This window comes from Chrysemys picta, chromosome 3, assembly GCF_011386835.1.
Source record: "Chrysemys picta bellii isolate R12L10 chromosome 3, ASM1138683v2, whole genome shotgun sequence".
Taxonomy (NCBI): Eukaryota; Metazoa; Chordata; order Testudines; family Emydidae; genus Chrysemys; species Chrysemys picta.
In genome coordinates, this window is record NC_088793.1 from 147,513,307 (window position 1) to 147,539,409 (window position 26,103).

Consider the following 26,103-nt stretch of genomic DNA (forward strand, 5'->3'; position numbering starts at 1 on the left):
GACATGAGCAACACAGGCAATAATGGAATACTATGTAATACACGGGCATGGTACAAGCGATCATGACCCCCTGTTAGCAGCTGGCCCCGGCAACGCAACAGCCTGTATTATGTTCCCAGTGACCACGCAGCCTATTACTGTCTCACAGCTTTAGGACTTCTCCTATAGCTTAAGCAGTGGGAAGCTGTGCTTTGTGGCGCTGAAGGACCTGGGTTTGTTTCCAGATGACGACTGCAGTGTGTTTGTCTGTATGCAACCACAGTTGATTACAATGGTGTGGCATGAGAGAGCTCCATATGATGATAATACGAACAAGCGATGAACCAAGGAGGAAGGATGGTTTTATGGGTGAGGCACTAAACTGAGACTCCAGTGACTTGGCTTCAGTTCCTGCCTCTGCCACAGCCTGGCTTTGTGACCTTGAGCAAGTCACTTTGTGCCTTAGTTCCCCCTTCTGCAATGTGGGAAGAACCATACTTCCCTGTGTCACAGGGGTGCTGTGAGGATAAATGCATCAATGTTTCTGAGGCTCAGATTCTATGGTCATGGGGGGGTGTATAGACAGCAGCTGCCACCTTGACCTGACACAATACAATGTGCAGTGACTCCAGATTACACCATGTGACACGACTGAGCATTTTTCCTTAGAGAGGGAAAATAGCAGAAACATTTGTAACTGTTCCACTTTCCTGCCAACATATTTTCTTTATGTAAAGAAAGACCCTGGCGGCCCTGAAGAGGCCAAGAGGTGCCCTCGCTCCTTCAGAAAAGAGAACCTATCAGGTAAGGATGCCAGCATACCAGGCTGGGTAAATTTGTACACACACTTCAAACAACAATAGGTGGCCCTGCTATCTGATAAAGGCGCCCTGCAGGAGTCTGGCTGCGGGACAGAGGGAATCAGAGGTCATGCCATGAATTTCAGTTATGTTGATAGGAAAGAAGCCAGATAGCATCTACAGTCCCAGAGAAAGGAAATAAAGAACAGAAAACGTAAACTGACGTAAAGGGTTGGCAAACAGCAGACTAGAAACAGCTTCAGGAATGACAAGAACAGGGAGTTTTCCAGCATTACGGGGCTGCCTCAGTTACAAACATCTATGTCTGCTCTTTGGCACAAGACTATGTATTTCCTCTGCCTAGTCTCCCCTTGGCTCAACACAGGCCTGTATCTGAGCATTACACTCACCAACTCAAACCAACAGACAAACACTGTAGACACATTTTAAATAAATCTATTAAATAGCTGTCATATTCCACACCAGAGGGAGCTGCATTTCAACATTAGAGAGCTGGTTCCCGTGTGTGTTTATAGATTAACAGATAGAGAGAGAGATTACACACATAAAGTGCATACTTCGTGCTTTGGGATCCTGCTGTATGAAAGGATCTAAAATTATGATTGTATTGTATTGTATTGTATTATAATTAAGCCAGAGATAGAAAAGTCCTATAAGATCACTAGTACATCCCTTACATAAATAATGCAAGAATGCTCCCTAGAGTAAAACATTCAGAATTTTATCCAGTCTGTTTCCACCATTTTCCTAGGGAGTTTATGCTACTGTCTCTCTTTCGCCAAGAGGCCATCAAAGCCTTTGGTAGAACACTTAGCTGTAGAACAACGATGTGGAGCGTGAACTCTGAGCGGGAACCAAAGCAGAAGTGGCTTCAGATCTAATGGGTTCTAAACCAACCTTCTGAAAATACAAAATACACATCTGAAGTTTCAGTTTAAGGCTCATCTGTAGAGCCTGATCCAGGACCCATTGAAGTCACTGAGTTTTTCCATTGACTTCACTGGGCTTTGGACCAGGCCTTCAGTGATGTAAATTCATTACTGTTCAGTCGTCTGATTTGGTTCTTAGTCCAATTCCTAATGGGAAGCTTCCTTCCCTCCTTCCTCCTCACACAATCCACCATCACAAATAGCACTAATTAGCCCTCTTGTAGGGAGCCTCAGCAAAGGGACCAAGAAACGAGACACGCTGATGACAGCATGGGTTAGAAGCTTGCATTGTGCTTACCCATGCTGTTTCTCTCTCCGCACTTCATGACTACCATCAGCGCTTTTCATCAGCATGAAATTCACTTCTTCCAGGACGATGGGCTGACCCCCGGCATTGCTCCAGCCCCCAATGGTGGGTCTCTCCTCTGTCCTCACTCTTCATCTCTCATGTGATTGTCCAGCTTCCCAACTTTAGCTCAAAGTACCCCAGGCCTTTAGCTTCTGTGACACCATCTTGGGGTGCCCAGGACTGTGAGTCACCTTGTTACCCCATGCCATAGCAAGAGAGATACTTGTTTGTACTTAATTGGGTGTCTGTTAGCAATCCAAACAATGTGCTCCAGGCCCTGCCAACCCTTACTTTGCCTTGAAAGTTAACAACAGATGTACCCAAGCCGCTCTGGAAATGTCTCACTGTACTATCCAGCCCCTGTCAATGGACACCCAAAGTAATTACCTGGTTGGCTGTTCCCAAAGGAACAGTGTACACACAGCTTGATTGGTACAACTCAGGATCAGGCCCTATATAACACTACAGCACTGAGATATATTTATAGTGAAACAATCATAAATTTGTGATCAAAGGTTAAGATTTAAGAATATTGAGTAAAGCTAATGGAAACAGAAATGGTTACATATTAAACAAAAAGTATAACACTCTACTTAGTCTGCACTAAATTTAACAGGCTAAAATCCTTGTTTAGTTTAGTTTCTCACATCACCACCCCATATGGCTGGGATTCACCATTCATGGATGCAAAAAGATGGCTAACAGGTTTCCCTGTCCCCCAGTTATAGTCCAGTAAAGCTTTGACGTGTACCTCTAGCCAAATCTCTCTTTCCTCTGCTGTTCTTCTCTTCTTGTTGATGTCCCATTACCCTGTTAACTCATGTAAATGGGGCTTCCATTTAATCTGTGTATGAACTAGGTTGACCAGTGAATATACATCCCTTTGTCTCGCAAAACTAGTTTTTCACCTCTGCAGGGGGTGGTAACAGCTTGATACAAACTATACGGGCACATTTTCAGTATATAGACATAACTTTTTAAATGTCATCTGTACATACATTCAACAGCTGTATTAATGACCAGCATGATCCCGGGTTTCATTTAAGATCTCCACAACATTCTTTGTAGATAAATATTATGACAGCAAGACGTTGGGCGCAGTGAGTTTGTCAAGCCTCTCAGGGGCTACCGTTACAGAACTGTGAACCCTTTGCCAGTTGACATTAAGGGTTTCTTAGGGTCACAGCTTCTCAGTCACATGGTCCTGCTAGGACCTCTCTCTACATTTCCCCTTCTTGGTAAATGGTAAAAACAGCCCACACCAAGAAAGCAGACAGCATCCTCATGGCAATTTCATGGCCAAGAAGGGCCAGGTTCAGAGACTTTATCCAATTGTCCAGAGGAAGAAAGTTTCTGTTGTCATAAGTTCCCACCCTTCTGTCTCAGGGGCTAGTGCTTCACCGGGATCTTCAGATGTTACCCCAGATGCTTATTTCGCTAGGATATGGTTACTGAGACCTTGCTAAAATCCAGAAGCTCATCCACGTCCCTTTTCCTATTACAGAACTTGAAGAACAGCCCGTTCTTATGTCAGAAGACGTCCATTAAATCTGCCGAACAGCCCCTCAGTAAAATCCTAGGATTTTCCCACCACGCTTTTTGATGAAGGCATTGCCATCATGTCCCTGAAGCAGCATCAGGCTTCTGCTCTGAAGGTAATGAGGGTGACCATTCGAAGTATCCCACTGGTTAACAGCCTCTGTCCAAATGCTTCTTTGGAGCCCTGGTTAGCTTTGCACCGCCTCTTAAAGAGATGGTCCCCACTTAGAGGTTGAAACTAGTTTTATAGGGGTTTTATAAGCTTCCCTTTGAGTCTATGAAGGAGGTTCTTCTGTTAAGGCTCCATTTCTAATATTGGTTGTCTTTGCTTTCGAGGGCCCACTCCAGGGAAGTACTTAAACATGTGCCTGACTTCACGCATGCGAATAGTCCCATTAAAGTGAGTAGGATTATGCATGTGCTTAAAGTTAAGCACACGCTTAAGTACCTTGCTGAATCAGGGCCTAGGCTTCTGAGATGAAAGCTCTAGCCTGTACAGACCTATACCCCACCCACGGAGTTGCCATACATGCTGTACCATCCTTTGCGCACAAACAACACAGTGATTTTCACCAGAACGAGACAACTGTTCTGTCTTCTTCCATTCTGCTCTGCTCTCCCCAGTGAAGCTGAGCAACGTCGCCACAGCTTCCGGCAGATGTCAAGGGAGACATTCAATTCTATCTGACTAGAGCATCAGAATTTCACGCTTGTGAGACCGTGTCCATTTCCTCTGAGGAGCCAAAGGAAAGGCAAGAAGCTCATATGAATGTCCTGTCCAGTGAGATTAGAATGTATATTATTGAACTCTATGCCACTCAGGGACAGCCAAGGCAATTACTACTTGTTCCACAGGAAGAAGCTCTGTCTCCTGGGTTGAAATGGGTGACCCATCCCAGGGATAGATCTGCAAAGCTTCTGTGCAGTCCTCCACACCCACCTTAGCTAGACATTTGGAGGAGGCATTGCTTGGTAAAACTGTTCTAGCTTCTGTTCTTCAGACGTAGTCCCACACTGCTCTTTAGAAGGAATGCAGTGTAGATCTCTCCTCATTAGAAACTGACTTTGGCCACTCAGAGTACAGACAACTTTTATTAGCTGTAAATAGTGTTTTTCCAATGGATGAAGTCCGTGCTATCTACACAAGGAAAATGGCCCGTGGTGCTCCTAACGTGCCTCCATTGAAGTTGAAGCAGTGTGGTTGCTAGTGTAGACAGGGCTAGCCCATTTTCAATGCCTGATGTAGAAAGTGCGCAGGATGTCTTATTCCTCCATGCATCTAGCTCACATTCTGCAATGCGTGCTGAAAAAAAATTGACCCTCATTTACACTAGTAGTGGCTAAACCACTTTCAACCATCACTGCTGGGTAGATGCCAGAGGCGGAGTTGTGGTTGACACCCATACCACAAGTCATTTTCCTAGTGCAGGGGTTCCAAGCCTAGGGAACCCCAGAGAATTGGGAACAGGTTTCAGAAGCGTCATGACCACTCTCCCTTTTTCCTTTTCAGCCTTTACAGTTGTGGAGATAATCTGCAGAATATGAATAGAGCATAAACCTATGCAGCAATGCCTGCCTGAATCTGCAATCAACCTGAAACGATAGCTCAAGGATTCTTAACTACCATGTCCACCTCATCTCAGTAAATGAGAGGGAGATCCTGACTAGATCTCAGCTAGATGGGAAGACGGGTCCCTGTGGGATCACAATATGGAAAACATTGAGAACCACTGTCGTAGTGTAAGCAGGGCCTTAGTCATTCGCTTTTATTGCCAGCTGGCAATAAATTAGCTTGCTACTGTCCTATTTCTGAGGCATCTCTAATAAGGACAGTGTCTGTTAGTGGTTTATACTTGGCATTTTCTAGATAAAAGTTTTTCCACTTTAACTAAGCTTGAGTGAGATGCCATTATTTCTCTTGCCAACTTCATTCCAACCAAGTGTCTCTCACCATCCCGCTTCTGCTTCTTTTTATAGTTAAGTGCCATAGGGGAAGCTAAGAGGAGACTTGAGCCAACCTGGGCCAGCTCAAAAGTTCTACGGTTTCTGCCTGTTCCAATGTTCACCCATCTACCTTGTCTGTGGGGAAATATCCGTTACAGGTAAGAAAAATTATCTAAGGGCCAGCTCCTCTGTTGCTGTAAATCACTGAAGACAATGGAGCTATGCTGAATTACACCATCTGAGGAACTGGCCCGTAAATCTTCAGGAAAGCAGGGAGCACCAGAAGGATTTTAGAAAAGGGAAAAGGAGTGTCTTAAAAGATTATTTAAAACTGATATGTGTGCTGAATGCCTCCTGCAGCCTGGTTTGGGGGGGGGCTTATCGCATATGAATCTGGGATTAACTCAATATTCATGAGAGCTTTGCTATTCTCCTTTAACACTTTCCAGCTCAGTATTAAATCCAGCAAGGATATCACACCAACTTTCAAGGTTTCTCCCCAAGCTTTGTATGTTTTCCAGCATGAGAACTTATGGGGCACATACCATGAGTAGGACATAAATCTGTTCCATCACTGTGGATGCACTGCAGTGTGTGAGGAAGGAATCTTCAGATGGCCTATCTACCTACCTCAGATGGTCCCCGTCTGATTTCATGGCTGTTTGACGAAGAGCACAGCACTGTGCTTGGAGAATGCCCATCTACAGTCATTCCAGTTGAGGCAAAAGCTCTAGACCATTAGAAACTTTCTGGTGGCTTCTTCTGATACCAAGTTTTGGGGCCATTTCTTACAGTGGGAAAAGCATATCACTGAAGCTCAAAATCAACTCAATCAGAAAGGGCAGTGTTGAAAATCTCTGCCACCCACTTCTCTCAGTAATTAGGAAGCCAGAAACTCTTCTCCCAAAAGAACAACAAAGAATTATCCCCATCATTCGAGCTCCTATACTCACCTCTTAATTCATTTTTAATGCCTGCAAGGATTTTGCCTCTCAGCCATCCTGGTTTTTGGCTTCGCAGACCCGATGAGAATGAACCATTAACTGAGTCTGATCAACTGTTAAGGGGGAAGGAAACAGAAAGTTACCCTGGAAAAGGTACAGATCAAATCTCTGAACATAAAAGGAAATTTCAAGCTAAAGAATGAAAAGTGGAATGACATGTTTCATGCCAGGTGTTGATAAAATATTTTGCAACACTGGCAAACTTAACAGCTATTATTTTTAAGTATAATCTTTATGACCTCAAAGGGGTGATAAGGTAGTTAGAGAAAATGTTTGTGAAAGGTTGTGCATTTTCCTAGTGAACTAAGATTTTCCCTCTCCCCTCCCATCCAAGGCTAACATTCAAAATGGAAGCTTGGCACTTGCACCCTGTGTCGGAACTTGGAAGCTGTTTGTTTAGCTTTCCCCGAGATATTAGCTAGGCAGCCTTGCAAAGCAGGGCAAGAAAGGAAGCCCTGTGGAGTGGCACAGACGTCTGAGAAGCCGAGGGTGCATAACTCAAACTGCTCAAGTTTATTAAAACAAAATAGGTCAGTGGAGTTGCCCAGAGGGTTACGTAAGGCGGAAAGCAGCACGCCACAGGAGAGAAGGGAGCCTGTTTAAAAGGCAAAGCCACTCCAGTTTGTTTATGGCCGGAGATAACTGACTTGTGGTGTGTCTCTCTTCTCCAACGCTGACAGAGTAAATCACGCTATTTATCTACAGAGCTGATGAGGATTTGGACTGGGCTATTGTTTTGTGAGCTGTGAATTAAAGCAAATGAGGTTTTAATAATTATTGTTATTAACATTATTCTATTGTGTTATTATAATTGCATTTGGTCCCTGTGAAGGAAGTGTCATGGCTTGCAAATCGTTTACTTGCAGGGAATCTTAAGGATTATAAAAAAAATATCCCTGATTCCTCTGAAAAGGGTGTGTTGTGAAGGGTGGGTTTAAAAGGGTTTGTAAGCACTGGACACGGCAGTGTGTGCTTGGGAGCAAGGGTTCAGAATGTCGCGGTGTAACAAAAAGTCTGTTTCAGGCAGCTGGCATTCTCCCTCAGACCTGGAGATTAGAGGAGAGGAGAATAAGGTATTTGGGGAAGCAGGAAATGCCCATTTGGCCTTCGAACAGGCCTGTGCTGTAGTAATTTAGCCTTCTGGCTGCCTGCATCTCCTCCTCGCTTTCTGCAGCTCCAAAGACACAGCCTCCAATTTTGAACAGCGTCGACTCATTCTGGGTGCCCAAACTTTTGGGTGCCAGCCTCAGGCGGCCTGATTTTCAGAAGTGCCGAGCACCTGTGCCAACTCTTGACTTCCAGTGCAGCTGTAAGTGCCTCTTCCCCTCTGAAAATCGGACCTTTGGCATCCAAATGGGGGTACCCAAAAAAAAAAGAGGCACCCAAAATTAGAGGCCATGCTTGAAAATGTGGATCCCTCCCAGGGTCCCTTTTCATGTGGCCTCCCTGGTAGCCCTCTCCTGGCTCCTGAGATAAACTGGATCCCATATTCCTGCAATCTCAGCCCACAACACTGAGAGATCCCCAGGAATAAGACATAACCCCCATGTCGCAAAGGAGACCATGCGATCGGAGGGGATCTGATACTGTGGAAGGACACCTGACATTCTTTATACATTTAAGACCTGTGTGATACATCAACCCTCTTTGTTCCTATTCAAAAAGTGAACGGCTGGTCCAAAGAACACTAGTTAAATCCAGCCTGGATGAATGGCTCCCCATCTATAGCAGATGAGCCAAACAGCCCATTTAGCATCTCACAGCACAGGTCCCTTTGCAGGAAATGCTTGGTGCGGTGATCGGGCCATTTACCCACTCGCCAGTTTGATGGAACTGTTTGCATTTTATACTGATGCGAACTTGCCTTTGAAAGCTGCCAAGGGAGGCTTAATCCTCCCCGCTGGTTCTTCACCAGCCCCAAACCCCGCGCCCCAGCAGGCCTGCACAGCTAAACAGGCACAGGGACTGCTTGCTTCAACTTTCCCGCTCTAAAGGGGTGTGTCCCTGCAAAGGTGAAATTGGGCAGGGGAGGGAGGTGAGCTCTCTGCCCAATTGCCATGGTGAGGACCCTGCTTTCACTCTCCCTTTCATGGGCACTTTCCCTTTCAGGCATTTCATGAGACAAGAAGGTGGAGCCAACAACCAGCAATGGCTATACTGACTTCAGTGGTCCTACACTGAATTACTCCAACTGAGGATCTGGCCTTACAGAACACATCCAATAGTGTCCTAGTCAAGCACTCAGCTCTTTCTGAAAGAAACCCACAGAAATGCAGCAACCCATCGGAGGATGGTCAACTGTCCAACAAACCCCCTCTTTGCACCCAAACTCTCTTCTTTAGGGCCATTCCCCTCCCCTGACAGGCCTGCCCCTGTCTTGCAGGGCCTTGCTGCTGTATGAAATGTATTTCGCTTTGGCACACAGACGCCTTTGCTCAGCTGGATCTGTTCTCTTATGGGGTCTCTCTTACTCTCGGGTGCCCCTGGAAATATGCCCTTTTTGCTGCTTTCTGCCAGGACTCATTAAAAGGGGCCAGTTGCATTTTGCTGTGCATGGAGGTAGCCATGTAAGGGGCTACAATGGAAAGGATTTTGCTGTTGCATGTGACCAGGAGCCTAAGCCCTGGGAGGGGAGAGGGCAGTTTGAGTGATATCCCCCACTGTGTTGAGCCTTTGAAACGCGGCATTTTCTAGCCCTTAAAGATTGCCAGATTCTCACAGGCTCCGAGAGGCAAAAAATTAAAGCAGGTCTGTGCTCTAGAGAGTAACTGATGTAATTACGCCTACTTGTTACAAGGCACAGCTTTTCCCACTGGGGGGAGGGGGTGGATTCTATCCAGGAGGTGTGTCCCTGATGACAAGCCATTTGGCCAATCACGGAGCGGAAAGATCATCACATTCATACCAAAAAGAAAAGAAACCGCCCTGGGGTATTTATACTGGGGATGGGGGTCAGAGAGGGAGAGTTGGCAAAGAGAGAGACTAGCAGCTTGCAACTTTGCTAACAAACTGCAGCTGAATCTAACAGGCCAGGTCCTTCCTGCTGCAAATCTTGCTTGCCTCTCCCACTTTCCTCATGCCATCGGAAACCTTTGTGAGCTGGAGTGAAAAGTTCAGCTGCTTTGACTGGCCCTTTCTGTCTCCCGCCTCCTAAGCGATCCCTACACCCCATACCCTGGGATCCTACCAAGGGCTGATCCAATCCACCCTTCGCCATCAGGGGCCTCCAGGAACCCAGAAGGGGAAACAGAGAGCGGGAGAGGCAGGCAGTCCCCCCCCACACAGGGCAGTCACCTGTTCTGAATAAGCATTGTTTGACATTTCTGTGTTCCGGTGACAGGGGCTGCCTCAGTGCTGACTGGGAGCCCCGCTGATTAATAATTACCCATGCAGTGCGCTCCAGCTGTGCCTACCACGGTGGGATCCGGGTTTGCTCTATCTATGTTAAACAGCCAGAGAAAGAGAAGGCAGGTTTACTTTTAACCAGGGGGCAAATGGTCAGAATTTAGAAATGCTGAAGAACCAAAAAGATGCAGGTTGAACTTTTTGTTCTTTCCCTTGGAGGAGAGAAGCAGTGGGGTCCAAGAGAGAGGGCACCGAGCCGGCACTCAGGAGACCTGGGCTCTGTCACTGGTCTGCTGGGTGAGCTTGGGAAAGGTTCAGCCTCTCTCTGAGCATCTGTATCTTCTCCTACCTTTAGTCTTGGCTCGTAAGCTCTTCAGCAGGACTGTCTCTTACCGTGTGTTTATATGGCGCAATGGAGCCCTGATTCCAGCAGGCGCTACTGTCACACAAAGAGTGCCTAATAATAAAAGTGCCCCTCACTGCACAAGGGGGACAAATAATAAGCCGGATTCTTCTCTCAGTTAGGAGAAAACCCCTGGCGTCAGTGGACTTACACCAGTGTAAAGCCACAGGAACCGAGAGGGGAAACAGGACCACGATGCCTAGCTCTATGGACCAATGTCAACTCCGGAAGATTCCCACTCCTCACCAAACTATAAGCCACCCCCCACACTAGAGCTCTGTCTGGGCAATTTTAGAAAAAACACCAGACGCCATCTGAGCCTTGTCAACACTAGGGCAGCTGCTAGTGCAGTGGAACTGGTGGGAGGGTGGGGAGGGGGGATAGTTTCCTAATGCACAAGCCAGCCTCAGAATGATAGGGGTTAGGAAGAAAAAAAACCCTGCATTCACTACTCCATACCTACCTACTGTGGTGTTCGTTACGCCTTCCTCTGAAGCACTTGGTGCTAGCCACCATCAGAGACAGGCTACAGAGCTAGATGGACCTCCGGGGTGATCCTATATGGTAGGAGTAGTCAATTATTTTTTGTCAAGGTCCAAATTTCTTGGTCAAAGTCCAGACTCCAGAGAAGAAAATAATAATAGAAAATAACAATAATGATAATAAGAAAAAAAAAGATCTCCAGGTCTGTTCAAAAGCGTCTGGCACTCCAGATTTGGCCCACGGTCTGCCTATTGACTACCCCTGCCATATGGCCATTCCTATGTTCCTAAAATTCCCTAGCATCGATATGGCCTGATGGAAAGGCCTGAGGTGTACATAGAGCCCTGGAGCCCAGCAGACTCAAGCTATCGTAGGTTAAATTATTTCTTTTCATTTTATGCAGAACCAGAAGGGTCACAGCTGTAAGAAGAAAGAATCCCTCAGCAGCAGAGAGCTGATGACAGGTACCAGTAGGATTCCAAAGCTTCAGATGCACATGACTGAGAAGATATTTAGATCAGAAAGGGGCTGATTTGACATGCAGGTACCCAAGACCCGCATTTGCTCAGAGGCCTTGGTCAGCTCAGCTAGGAGCAGGGAGGAGCAAACGGCACTGTTGGCTTTTTGCTTTGTTCCTGGGTGAAAGAGATGGATCCCACCCCCAGGGAAACCATCTGGCAAAGGATTCAAGGTGACATGATGAAAAATGATTTGCTTTCTGCCGTGAAGGTGGGAACTACTGGGGGTAAGAATCTTTCCCCTCTGTTGTGGTAGTGGGTGAACAGCAAGGACACACACACACACACACACACACACACACACACACACACGTCCTCATGCTGCTGCTGTCACTGAATCCAGGCTGGGACGGCTCAGAGAGGGGTCAGGGGCTCATCAGGAAGCAGTCAGTTCAGCCTCTTGCTCTTCTAATGTGACATTCACCCCTGTGCAGAGGGCCCACTCCAGGCCAATGCACCACTTAAGTTGGGATCTAAGTAGTGCATGGGCCTTACACTGGTCCTTTGTATGGAGGTGAATTTCACCCCAGTGGGTTTATCCCACTCACTCATTTCTGTTCTCTGTAAGGACGGGAACGCCCCAGCCCAAAGGCATGAGCAGCCCCACCAGGGTGTAATGGGAGTTCCCACCCAGCAGTGTATTGCCAAGGCAGAGAGTGTGAGTCTGACCTAATGCTGGGCTAACTCCACTGCCTTCAACACAGTTTTACTACCTGGAGCGGGAGCAGGCTAGATGACTCATGCAATGACTGACAGAAAACGGACTGGCCCAGATCCTCCGCTGGTGTAAATCAGCAGAGCTTCACTGATGTCAACTGAGGATGTGGCCCACCAACTTCAATGGAGCTGCGCCAACCTACATCAGCAGAGGCTCTGGCCCATAAGCTTTGCCCCGGATGTGACCGATACATTCTGCCCCTGGTGCTGAGCCAGGCAGGAGTCACAGGGTAAGGCCAACGGGGTTTTCTCCCTTCCAGGCTCAGCTACTTTTTCATGGCCCTTCTGCACAAAACTGTGCCTGGCTTTAACTTCCAGAGAGCAAAGGAAGTGGGTCCAAACCAAACCCCACCAAAAGGCCAGGCATGTGCTTTGATTTATTGTTTGTGGGGAGAGGGGCGTTTTATGTGCTTGTCTGTTTGGTTTGAATGAATCGCAAAGCAGGTGAAGGCTGTTGCATTTTTCCTGCTGGATGGCAGCTTTTCCTTGGTCATGGCCGGGTTACGTCTGGCCATGCAGCTCTGGGCCTCTGTGGAAGTGAGGGGGTGGGGGCCCTCACTCAAAGAGCTGCCCTGCCACCTGCTGGCAAGAGGGAGACAGCAGGCGACCTCAGTCAGGCTTAATTAAGAACTTCCTCTCTAGACACTCAAGAGATTTAACCCTTCTGAGGCTCTTTAGCCTTCTGGGACGTGCGTGTAGCAAGCACCTTCTTGTTTAAGGTGATGGGCGAGAACATTGGTGCTCTGCTCAGAAGACATCCAGAAGATACAGAAGGATGTGGCAGGCTTCTGCGATACCCCGCCCTGCAAAGCTTCCTATCCCACAGTACAACTTTGGGCCATGCAATGTCATCATTCACACACAAACCCTGAGCAAACAACACTTAAGGGAGAGATGTTTCCAGCTGAGCTGGGGCACGGGAGATTCAAGGAGGGTGTTCCAGGAGGCAGGCACTGCCGAGGGAACAGGGAACGGCTCTCGCTCTGACAGTGGTGAGATTGTGTGAAAGGAAACCAAAGAGAAAAGCGAGGAGGGAGCAGGGAGAGGAGGAGAGAGAGAGAAGGTCTGGGAAGTCAGCTGGAGCGCAGCCATGGAGGGGTTGAAGACCAAGAAGGGTGACTTTTAAATGGACAGTGGGGTGGAGACATCTGAGGATGGGGTGATGGGCAGGGCCGGCTCCGGGCACCAGCTTACCAAGCAGGTGCTTGGGGCGGCCACTTCAGAGAGGGGCGGCACGTCCAGCTGTTTGGCGGCAATTCGGCGGACGGTCCCTCACTACTGCTCAGAGTGAAGGACCTCACGTCGAATTGTCGCCGCAGATCGCGATCGCGGCTTTTTTTTGTTTGTTTGTTTGGCTGCTTGGGACGGCCAAAACCCCTGGAGCCGGCCCTGGTGATGGGGTGAGTTGCAGCATTCAGCATGTGTTGCAGGCTGGAGAATGGAGACTTTGACTATTTCAACTCCTTATTCAATGGAGTCCCAATGCCCTAGATCAGTGTTTCCCAAACTTGGGACGCCGCTTGTTTAGGGAAAGCCCCTGGCAGGCCGGGCCGGTTTGTTTACCTGCTGTGTCTGCAGGTTCAATGCTCCAGGCCAATGGGAGCTGCTGGAAGCGGTGGTCAGCATGTCCCTCGGCCCGCGCCGCTTCCAGCAGCTCCCATTGGCCTGGAGCGGCAAACCACAGCCAATGGGATCCGCGATCGGCCGGACCTGCGGAGGCGGCAGGTAAACAAACCAGCCCGGCCCGCCAGGGGCTTTCCCTAAACAAGCGGAGTCCCAAGTTTGGGAAACACTGCCCTAGATGAGTATTCCAGCCATGGTGGAGCTCAGGCAGGCGCATATGCAGGCACTGACACACACCCCTACCCCCCATCATGGCCTCTGAGTGCCTGGTCAAAGTGGCAAGGGTGAGGTTTGCAATTAAGGAGATGTGTGGAGGAAGTTGAGGGTCAAAGATCACACCAGGTGTACAAACAATGGGCCTGATCCTGGTCTCACACCAGTGTAACTCCCTCAACTTCAGTGGAACCAGGAGGAGGGAGAGGGAAATTGGGCCCAGTGGCTGCAGACAGCAGATCTAAGTAGTGGGAAACAGAGAGGGAGATCTGTTGGGGATACACTACTTGCTCAAGAGAAGTGAGACATTTAACTGCAGGAAGCTGGGAGAAAATCGTACGTTAGAGGAAGGCAAGAGCGTAATGGAGAAGCCAGCAGGTGAAAGAGATGAAAAGCAGAGTATCATCCGCATAAAAGCAATAGCTAAGGTTACAGCAGAGATCAGTGACAATGAAAGGGAAAGTAGAGAAGAGAACTGAGGGATGAGAACTGAATTTTGTGGGGTTCCACTGAAGCGTGGAGGGGTCTTGGTCCAGAGAAGGCCTCACTCTCCACGAGAAGGAGAGGGCGTTGTTACTGACGGGTAGATGAAACTCTCCCCTGTGCACGGTGCCAGCATGAGGCCTATATGTACCATTTTAAGCCCTCAGAGTTAAGAAGGGGATGGGCCTTGTGCTGTCCCATCTGCACGGGGCTGATGTTCACCCTGTAAGAAGAGAACCCTGGAAACTCCCATCTGTTTTGCATGAAGCGAAGCATGGCGTCCTTTACTCCCACCCCTATCGGTCCATTTCATCACCCAGTGTTGGCTGCCCTTGCCAGCTCTGATGGCATTCTAATTCTATGCATGGAAGGAGGCTGACTCAGAAGTACAACTGGCCCTGGCCCTGCCCCATATTCCCTGAGACAGAATGTACCAGTTGCCCTGCACGCCTTAGCCTAGGGAGCAAGCGTCCAGAATTTCTTCCTAAACCCGAGGCTTACTCATATGCTGTCAAGACAGTAAGCTGTCCCTCCCCTTTTCAGATGGAGAGTTTGTCATTAACTGCCCAACTTGTTGGTCTGCACAGCCGCCTCCTTGGTCCCCAACTAAAGGATACCACCATAAGAAGAAGGGGCACATAGGGCTTCACAAATGACAGGAACAGAGTATAAGCTAGATCTACAGGTGGTATAAATCTACACGGTTCCCATGATATCAATGGGCCAGACCCTCTGAGCAGCACCATTGACCAAAGTGGGCCATGTCCTCGGGATGGGGAGGGGGCAGTTTGCTGCCCTACATTTCCCTGTGAGCACATATATGGCCAGCTCTTCAGCTGGTATAAATTGGTACAGCTCCATTGAAATTAATAGGCCAGATCCTCAGCTGGTGTAAATCAGCACAACTCCATTGATAACAATGGAGCCATAAGAACATAACAACATAAGAATGACCACACTGGATCAGACCAAAGGTCCATCTAGCCCAGTATCCTGTCTTCAGACAGTGGCCAATGCCAGGTACTTCAGAGGGAATGAACAGAACAGGTAATCATCAAGTGATTCATCTCCTGTCACCCATTCCCAATTTCTGGCAAACTGAGGCTAGGGACACCATCCCAGCCCATTCTGACTAATAGCCATGGATGGACCTATCCTCCATGAATTTATCTAGTTGTTTTTTGACCCTGTTATAGTCTTGGCCTTCACAACATCCTCTGGCAAGGAGTTCCACAGCTTGAATGTGCTTTGTGTGAAGAAATACTTCCTTTTGTTTGTTTTAAACCTGCTGCCTATTAATTTCATTTGGTGGCCCCTAGTTCTTGTGTTATGAGAAGGAGTAAATAACACTTCCTTATTTACTTTCTCCACACCAGTCATGATTTTATAGACCTCTCTCATATCCCCCTTTAATCATCTCTTTTCCAAGATGAAAAGTCCCAGTCTTATTAATCTCTCCTCATATGGAAGCTGTTATATCTTTTTTGAGATGAGGCGACCAGATCTGCATGAAGTATTCAAGATATGGCTGTACCATGGATTTATATAGCGGCAATATGATATCTTCTGTCTTATTATCTATCCCTTTCCTAATGATTCCCAACATTCTGTTCGCATTTTTGACTGCTGCTGCACATTGAGTGGATGTTTTCAGAGAACTATCCACAATGACTCCAAGATCTCTTCCTTGAGTGGTAACAGCAAATTTAGACTCCATCATTTTATATGTATAGTTAGGATTATGTTTGCCAACGTGCCTTACTTTCTGTTTATCAACATTGAATTTCATCTGCCATTTTGTTGCCCAGTCACCCAGTTTTGTGAGATCCCTTTGTAACTCTTCGCAGTCTGCTTTGGACTTAACTAGCTTGAGCAGTTTTGTATCATCTGCAAATTTTGCCACCTCACTGTTTAACCCTTTTTCCAGATCATTTATGAATATGTTGAACAGTACTGGTCCCAGTACAGACCCATGGGGGCACCACTATTTACCTCGCTCCATTCTGAAAACTGACCATTTATTCCTACCCTTTGTTTTCTATCTTTTAACCAGTCACTGATCCATGAGAGGACCTTCCCTCTTATCCCATGACAGCTTACTTTGCTTAAGAGCCTTCGGTGAGGGACCTTGTGAAAGGCTTTTTGAAAATCTAAGTACACTATACCCACTGGATCACCCTTGTCCACTCCCTCAAATAATTCTAGTAGATTGGTGAGGCATGATTTCCCTTTATAAAAACCATGTTGACTCTTCCCCAACAAATCATGTTCATCTATGTGTCTGACAATTCTGTTCTTTACTATAGTTTCAACCAGTATACCTGTGCCAATTTATACCAGCTGAGGAGCTTGCCATATATGTGCTCATGGGGAAATGTAGGACAGCAAACTGCCCCCCTTTCCACAGCCAAACATAAGAAAGGTCATACTTGGTCAGACCAACGGTCCAGCTAGCCCAGTATAGAATCATAGAATATCTGGGTTGGAAGGGACCTCAGGAGATCATCTATAGTCTAACCCCTGCTCAAAGCAAGGCCAATCCCCAGACAGATTTTTGCTCTAGATCCCTAAGTGGCCCCCTCAAGGATTGAGCTCTCAACCCTGGGTTTAGCAGGTTAATGCTCAAACCACTGAGCTAGCCCTTCCCCCTGACATGCCTGCCAGGCCTCACTGTGGGGGTGAGGTACACTTAGGGTGGCCAAGTGCCTGGTTTTTGACCGGAAAATCCAGTTGAAAAGGGGACCTCACAGTGTCCAGTCAGATCTACTGACCAGACAGCAAAATTCCGGTTACCGTGGGCAGGGGAGGCAGGGAGGCATCAGGTCATCACCCATGCCAGCCCCTACTTAGTCAGGGCCGCCTCCTACCTGCGTCAGAGATCAAAGCAATCTAAAGGAAATGAACAGACAGGCCTCTCTCTCTCATACATACACAAACACACATACGTAGGCACCCGTTGGATACGTATGCACACGTGTGCACACAGGAAAGCCTATGTAGTTAGAGCAAAATATAAATAAATCCCTTGATGTGACTGCAATCTCCATGTGAACATTGACCTTTCAGAAAATCCCCAGCCAAGCCCCTCTGAGTCAGAGAAAATTTTGCGCCCCGCTGAGAACTGAGAAATTCAGGAAGAAGAGGATGGCAAACAAGTTGGAGGTGCACCCAGTAGGGACAAGATTACCCAGACCCTGAGAACAGGCAGAAGAGGGGAAAGTCTGCCAGGGCCTCTGATGGAAGCTGACTCTGCCCGCCCCTGCTCATCCCTTTCCCATGATTTTCTCTGGGAGGTGAGAAAAGTTGAAAATGCAGCGACTCCCGTGACAACCAGCAGAGTCAACTCCAAATCCAAACATAAGCCCTGCTTGCAAGTCAGAGCTCAGCCCTAAGTACTTCTCAGGTCTACCCAGCCTCCAGCCATTGTTCTTCCCCAGCCTGAGAAATCCAAACATTTACCATTTCTTCAGGCAGATGGGGTTGCTCTGCTGTAATCTCTGCTTAGTCTATTGGCATTTCTCTTGCACGCTTTTCCTTTAATGCCATGCTTCCTAGAGATCTCACCAACATACACACACATGCACTTTATCAGCCCAGGTGCCAACATGTTGATAACTCGCTCCTTGCCAACCTGCCCACCTGTGGATCACAGTCTTGTCTCCTCTCCTCTGGCCACAAAAGCAGGCACCTTGGTCTTCCTCTCTCAGATCAAGCACCACCACCGCCCTAGCCCTTGTCTGGCACATTAGAGAATGCTCTGGTAACATAGCCTATTTTTGTTCCATTCTTTCCCTTCTTCCTTCCTAATGACAGATGTGCCACAACCACATGATTCTCTTACAAATCCTCTGCCATTGTCTACCAGTCTGGGTTCCATTGTTTGACTCGCTGGACAGCATCAGAGCTGGCAGCTATTGCCCCAGGGCTGTGAGCTTTGCGTTGCTCAACTGTAGCTACCCACTTCTAGCCAGGGCACAGAGGGGCATCCAGAAATCTGGTTACTTTCTGCTCCTCCTCTTCCCCTGTATTTAACCATATTATCCCCAAGTCACGAGAGACACAAATTTCCCATCCTCTCTGCATGCCTCTGGGCCTCAGGCTGTATACCCTGGGCCGGATCATCAGCTGGTGTAAATCAACACAGCTCCATTGACTTCAAAGGCGCTATCCCATTTTACACCAGCGAAGGATCTAGCCCCATCTGCCTTCTAGAGACTGGCAGTGCTTCACTGAATAAGGCAGGTCTCCTGGGCCGCTAGACTCTGCGCCCTCCTTCGCCTTTTGATTAAATAAACTTGTGATGCTGGTAGGGGTGGGGGAAAGATGCCACTATAAACAAGTACGTACAGTTCACACGCTGCCCTCTATGCTAAGCCAGCTTCAGCCCACAAAGGTGCCCTGCCAAACTTGAGTGCGCTGGCAAGACAGGTTGGCAGAGCTGTTAGACTTCACACAGCCCTCCTGGGAATCAGCAAAGCCACCATGTTATGTAATCACAGGCAGGAAAGACGGCTTTTTGCCAGCCAAAAATGAGAGCAACGTGAAAAGAATGTGTTCTGGAACAGTGCTATTGTGGAGAGTGTACATGATGATGATGTTCGTCCCTCGTTATTGATGAAGCCCTCAACAACTCATTCTTTCGATGACCAGGCTCTGTGCGTCCGAAGATGACTGATCAGTCCGATTCGGGCGTGGAACGTCCTGTCACACGTCGGGCAGACATGTAATGGCACTGTCGATGATGTACAAGCAGCTCTGGACTTGCGCAGCTCACACTTTTTTTCAGCCTCAGCAATACGCCTCGCCTCAGAGGTATTACTGCCTCTGTGAACAAGGCTGTGCCATGCTGAACGGTTCAGTGCGAAGGTTTCCCATGTGGCGGTGTTGATCTCAAGGGACTTCAAAGAGGTCTTCAGCGTGTCCTTGAACTGCTTCTTTTGTCCTCCAAGGGAGCGCTTTCCCTGAGTGAGTTCTCCGTAGAAGAGCTGTTTAGGAATGCATTCATCTGACATTCTCACGACATGTCGAGCCCACCTGGTCTGGGCTCTCATCAGCAATGTGTGAACTGACGGCAGACTGGCTCTAGTAAGGACATCAGTATTGGGCACTTTGACCTGCCATCTGATTTTTAGAAGCTTTTGCAGACAGGAAATGTGGAAGTGATTGAGGCTTTGTGCATGACTCCGATAGACAGTCCACGTCTCACAGGCGTACAGCAGAGTTGGAAACACCACTGCTCGGTAGACCTTTAGTTTCGTTGGTAGGCTGATCCCTCGACGTTCCCAAACGTTGGAGCGCAATTGGCCAAATGCAGAGCTGGCTTTAGCAATTCTGCAGTTTACTTCATCATCAATTGACACTGCTCGGGAAAGGGTACTGCCCAGGTATGTGAAGTGGTCCACTGTCTGAAGTCTCTGTCCATTTACAGTGATGGACGGTTCTGAGTACGGAGCGTGGGGAGCTGGCTGGTGCATGACCTCAGTCTTCTTGATGTTAATTGTGAGACCGAAGTTGTTGCATGCAGTTGAAAACTTGTCCATACTGGCTTGCATTTCTGGCTCTGTACTAGCATTCAGAGCACAATCATCGGCAAAGAGAAAGTCTCGAAGTACAGTTTCCTTCACCTTGGTGATGGCACACAGTCGCCTCAGATTGAATAGTTTCCCGTCAGTTCTATATTTCAGGCCTACTCCTTCAGTGCAGTGTTGAAAGGCATCAGTCACAGTGGCAGAGAATATCATGCTGAACAAAGTGGGTGCTACAACACACCCTTGCTTGACGCCGTTGGTGACTGGGAAGGGGTCAGATGTTTCACCGTCATCCAGGAGACGAGCCATCATACTGTGATGAAATTGATGTACTATTCATATAAATCTGTCTGGACAGCCAAATTTCGACATGATCCTCCACAGGCCCTGGCGACTGACAGAGTCAAATGCTTTCGTGAGGTCCACAAAAGTTGTGTAGAGTTCACGATTCTGCTCTTGACATTTCTCCTGTAGCTGACGCACAGCGAAGATCATGTCAATAGTCCCACATCCCTTGCAGAAGCCACACTGTGATTCTGGCAGTAAGCCCTTCTCCAGGTGAGTGATCAATCGGTTCAACAGAACCCGTGCAAGAACTTTTCCCGCTGTAGAAAGCAGCAAGATTCCATGGTGATTGTCGCATACCTGGAGATTGCCCTTCCTCTTATAGAGGTGCAAGACGGAGGCATCTCTAAATTCTTGTGGAATGGTTCCCTGCTTCCAGAAGGACTGAAACAGCTCAGTGAGTTTCCATAGCAGCACGGGTCCACCAACTTTGTACACCTCTACTGGTATGGCATCTGACCCTGGGGCTTTGCCACTTGACAGCTGATCGATAGCTTTCTTCACTTCGTCCTCTTCTGGAGAAGCATCCATGGAGTCATTGATTGCAACCTGGGGCATCTTGTCAATGGCCTCATCATTGATGACTGAGGGGCCATTGAGAATTGCTTCAAAGTGTTCAGCCCATCTCTGGAGAATCTGCGTCTTCTCTGTAAGGAGCACAGTACCATCAGAGTTCAGGAGGGGAAAGTTCCCAGAGGACTGTGGACCATAGAGTGTGTTGAGGGCTTCATAAAACTGCTTATAGTCGTTCCTGTCCGCATATGCCTGTATTTCATCTGCTTTGGCGCTCAGCCACAAGTCCCGCATTTTGCGCAGTCGGTTCTGTACTGTTCTGCGAGCGTTGATAAAGACAGTCTTCTTTGCCGCTGAGGATGGATCGTTTTGATATGCACGATGCAGGCAGTGCTTCTCAGCAAGTAAGGCCTGGATTTCTGCATCATTTTCATCACACCAGTCTTGCCGCCTGCATGTGGAGGGCCCCAATACCTTCGATGCAGCTGTATGGACAGTGTTGCGGAATCGCTCCCAGTCTTTCTCAGCGTCATCCTCAATACGAAGATCAGCAAGCTCATTCTCTAGGTCTTCCGCTAGATTTTCAGTGATGCGGCTGTTCTTCAGGTTCAACACGTTGATCCTTTTGAGAGCCTTACAGCCTTGTGGTCGTCTCTTCGGCATGATACGGAGCTTCATTTTGGATACTATGAGCCTATGATCCGTCCAACAGTCAGCGCCACACATAGCTTTTGTAACCCTGACATCTTGTCTGTCCCTTCTCCTGATGATGACATAATCGATCAAATGCCAGTGCTTAGAACGGGAATGCATCCATGAAGTCCTGTTACGGGTAGGAAGGCGAAAGACCGTATTGCTGATCAGAAGGTCATGTGCTGCACAAGTTTTCAGCAGTAACAGGCCATTGCTGTTACACTTTCCCACTCCATTTTTCCCGATGACTCCTTCCCAGGCTGCGGCATCGCATCCGACTCTTGCGTTAAAATCGCCAAACAGAATCAGCTTGTCTGTGCGGTGCACTGGCGATAGCAGAGTATCTAGTTCTTCGTAGAATTTATCCTTCACATCCTCTGGGTTGGTCATTGTAGGAGCATATGCGCTGATCAAAGTAGCTTGTTTTCCTTTTTGAAGCAAAAGCTGCATTGCCATGAGCCGGTCATTCATACCCTTGGGGGAACTGGCAAGTTTCCGAACAAGATGATTCTTGATGGTGAAGCCAACTCCAGATTCGCGACACTCATCACTGCTGCGGCCACTCCAGAAGAATGTATAGCCACCGCCTGACTCGGACAGCTGTCCTTCATTAGCCAGGCGAGTTTCGCTAAGGGCTGCAATGTCAATGTTGTAGCGTGCGAGCTCTCTAGCGACAAGTGCTGTTCTTCTCTCCGGTCTGTCTGTCGTGATGTTGTCCAGTAACGTGCGCACATTCCATGTGCCAATAGTGATCGGTGTCACTCTAAGTTTTGTTTGTACATACAAGGACTCTGTATATATGGCTCAGGTGGTAGCTAGGGGATTTCTTATGATGGCTGCCCTTCTTTTCTGTTCCACCCACTTATATATCTTTTGCATAAGGTGGGAATCCTTTGTCCCTCTGGGTTCCCACCCCTCCTCCTCAATGGAAAAACACCAGGTTAAAGATGGATTCCAGTTCAGGTGACATGATTACATGTCAGTGTAAGACTTCATTACCCACTTGCCAGCACACACCTATACAGGAAGACTTACAGATAAAACAGAGCCATCTATACTCAATAGTCCTGGTTAATGGAAGCCATCAAGATTCCAAACCACCATTAATGGCCCACACTGCATAATTACAATAGGCCCTCAGAGTTATATTTCATATTTCTAGTTTCAGATACAAGAGTGATACATTTATACAAATAGGATGATCACACTCAGTAGATTATAAGCTTTGTAATGATACCTTACAAGAGACCTTTTGCATGAAGCATATTTTGGTTACATTATGATCACACTCATCAGCATACTTTCATAAAATCATATAGAGTGCAACGTCACACCCTTCTCCTGAACTTACTGCCAGAGACTTGGACACTGCCCATAGCGAAGGCAGTATACCTAAAATTCGGTTTTGGGCTCCCCTTTGGGACATTCCTGTGTCCCCCAGTAGGGAAAGAGACCCTGATCCAGCTGTGGGCTCACAGCTACCAGCTATGACAGATCTTTCACTGGCCAGCAAAATCCCCACCCCCACCCCTTTCACTCAGGTTGGGCTTGCTTCCAGCTACATTGCTCTGCCACTCACCCAGCGCAGAACAGCCTGTGCAGAACAGCAGTATCTTAAGGTCAATAACTCAAAGCCTCCTCATCTAACAGTGCCCGGTGTGAAGGGTCACTACCTACCCAGGAGCCACAGTCCCTTCTCCAGCTTTGCCTCCCATCTCCTGTGCATTCCCGGGACAGCCGGCAGCGTCCCCTCAAGGGGAAGGTTCAGATGGATCGCCACTTCCACACAGGTCATATACATGACCTTGTGCCAAAAATGACATTTATTGTCCTGTAAAATGTTAATTGGGCTCGCGATGGTCCTGGAGGCTGAAGGCTTGTCATTTCATGGCAGCGCTGAGATTTTAATGCCGGGGTGTGACACAGACGTAAGTGACAGGGCACGCATTCTCTCTCCTTCACACTGATCAAATGGAAGGCTTTGTTCTAGAATAATAGCGAAAGAAGTGCAGGCTTCCAAAAACTGACCCTGCTGTCTCTTCCCATGCAGATGTATAACCTTAGAAGTCTGTGGGATGTACCCACACTAGCTAGACATGCCTGCATGTGCACCCGTACATAGATACCTGCACCCGCAGTCATCAGGGCTGTTCCTGGGGTCACACGTACAATCACACACATTTAATTTGCACATGTACTTGCACTTCTGCACGCCTGATGCCAGTGCCTCAGCTCACCCACATTGATGGCAGCTGAGGATCTGGCCAGCCTAGTCCCACTCCTCTGCTCCCACAGTGATGCCCCTCCCCCCACATGCTGACACACACGCTCCCCTAGACAACACTCTTCTGCACATTCACAGGGATGCTGGTTCCCTGTGCGACATCTGGAGGAACTGGCCTAGCGGGCTGAAGGTTGGCTGGTCCGATTAGGGGGATTTAGACTAGGAAATGAAGTGGGAGTGGAGAGTTTGCTTCATGGGGAAGATAATCCTAAAGGTCAAATTGTAACAGAGGAAAAGGAGATGGAGCGATTTGCCAGGAAGTAGCAAATAACCTCTTAGATGCTAGGAGATGGACTGAACTAGCCCTGCAGAGCCGTGGTGGGGTCAATCGCACAGCTGGAACATTAGGATGTAATCTATTTAAAAGTGACAGAGAAGGGGGAAAGCAAGGGGTAGCACTCTGCAGTGAAGCCTTTGCACACTGTGACCCATGGAGTGAAATAACCAGCAGACCCCGAAGGACAGGACAAAAAGCAAAGTTTAATGGCTAAAGTTAGACACACATCATAAGGGGGGCGGGGGGAGCAGAATCAGAGTTAGCATCAGCTACAAAACGTGCAGAGCAGAAAAAAAGCAATCAATAAATTCCTGCCTAATCACATGCCATCAATGGCAAAGTCCCAGTACTTGGTAGTCATGGAGGATTTTAATTACAGTTCTCACGTGTCTGCTGGGAAACACACAAAACTGACCAGCCAGCAGGGGACTTTCTCCAATGGGTTCAATACCATTTTCTGATTCAAAGAGACCAAGTGGGTTGCTGGCTCAGGGAACCAGTAATGAGATATGAGCCTTTCACCTCAAGGTCACTTTCTAGTGACCCACAGTTCTTACCACCAGATCGTTGTTCACGGCCTGTGTGAAATGACAGGGGAAACGTGGACCGGTTCCTAGTGGACCAGCGCCTGTCGCACAGAACATACGTCCACAACCGGCACTAATTGGCCCCCTGCTTGACAGCCTCAGCAGAACCGCCAAGGAGTGAACGGGCCACCGAGGCTGAACTCCCCTTGAGGTGGTCTCTGTAAGTCAAAATTGTGATACACCTGCCCTGCCCCTGCCTGTGCTGAAGCTGTTTGGGGATCAACCATAGGGAGACATCAGCCCAGCAACTTGCACCACGACTAAAATCATTTACAAACCCAGGCACTCTTGGGAAGGCTTTCGAAGGAGAGCAGTTCCTTCCATCCACAGCGAGAAAGAGGATTAGGAAGGACTGTCCCCTTTAAGAAAAGAAGAAAAACCCCATTCAGAAGGCTCTCCCAGCTGACACACAATGGAATTCCACCTCCTTGCCTTGCACAGAAATGATAATTAGAGGTTCAGCAAACAGGAGAGAAAGAAAACTGCTCCTTGCCCTCCCCCGGTCGCATGACTTGTGTCACACGAGGGGAGGTGGCGGATGTGCTGTGCAGGGCCCAATTAGCTCTTTTAACCCTTTCCTTTCCCTCCCGGGGCTGCTCTTGGGGAGGCCCTTCCCCCACGCTGTGAGCAAGTTCAAGCTGTTTGCATTATTGGCTGGGCTGTCTCGCGCTGATGTTTCAATGTTGCACCTGTTTGTTCAAAGATCATATCTAGCCAGAGCTATTTGGATCCATCCCATCTACATTTCCCAGCAGTCGGCATCTCTTATAACCTTCCCGGCCGCAGCCTGGAGGTTTATCAAAGGTGGTGGCCATGTGCACATGGCATGCAGGTGAGGAAATACTGGGTGAAAACTGCTTCCTATGTAGCTGCTCTGTCCATTCTGCTTTACTGGATTTTTTCTCCTTCGGGGGCAATTCTTCTCTTCCCCATCTGCTTTTGCACACGCTGCCAAGTTCTCTCTGTAGACTGCAGAACAGACTTTACCAGGGACAGTTCATTTGCAAAGTCCAGCAGCATGGGGCTTTTCCAGCCCCAGAGCCCCACTGGCTATAGAAGGGATTGTGCAGCTCCATGTACCCACAATGCCTTGAGATCTTCACTTTGGTTTTCTTTTCCAGTGGAAGTAGGACCATTCAAAGCAAGAGCCACATGCTGTGGTCAGAGCTCTGCCTGAGCGTCTCAGCTGCTCTTCGCTACCAATTATTACACCTCTCTTGAATCCAGTGTTCCCTCTGACCCACAGGGAACCTGGCATGATGCCATTGCTTATAACCAAACACTATTGACATCAGAAATGCTGAATCCTGACACCAAGATTAGGGGAGATTTGGGGCATCTTAAATGAATTCCACAGCACTTCGCGCATTCTTTGGGACTGGGGAGTTGTGTGCATGTGGGGTTCGTTGTTGGCGTGTATTTTTCATGCATTTTTTAAAAGCCAGGACTGTGCACTGGGTCCTCAGTAAGTAGGGAGCTGGGTGAGCTGTGCTAATGCACCTCGATGCTTTGTTTGTTGGTGACTT

The 26,103-nt window shown here is 48.1% G+C and overlaps 1 pseudogene; it reads right to left on the reverse strand.

Moving 5' to 3' along the window:
- Positions 1-18,830: 18,830 nt before the first annotated feature.
- On the reverse strand, positions 18,831-25,597 carry LOC135982599 (uncharacterized; annotated as a pseudogene).
- Between the last annotated feature and the right edge of the window lie 506 nt (positions 25,598-26,103).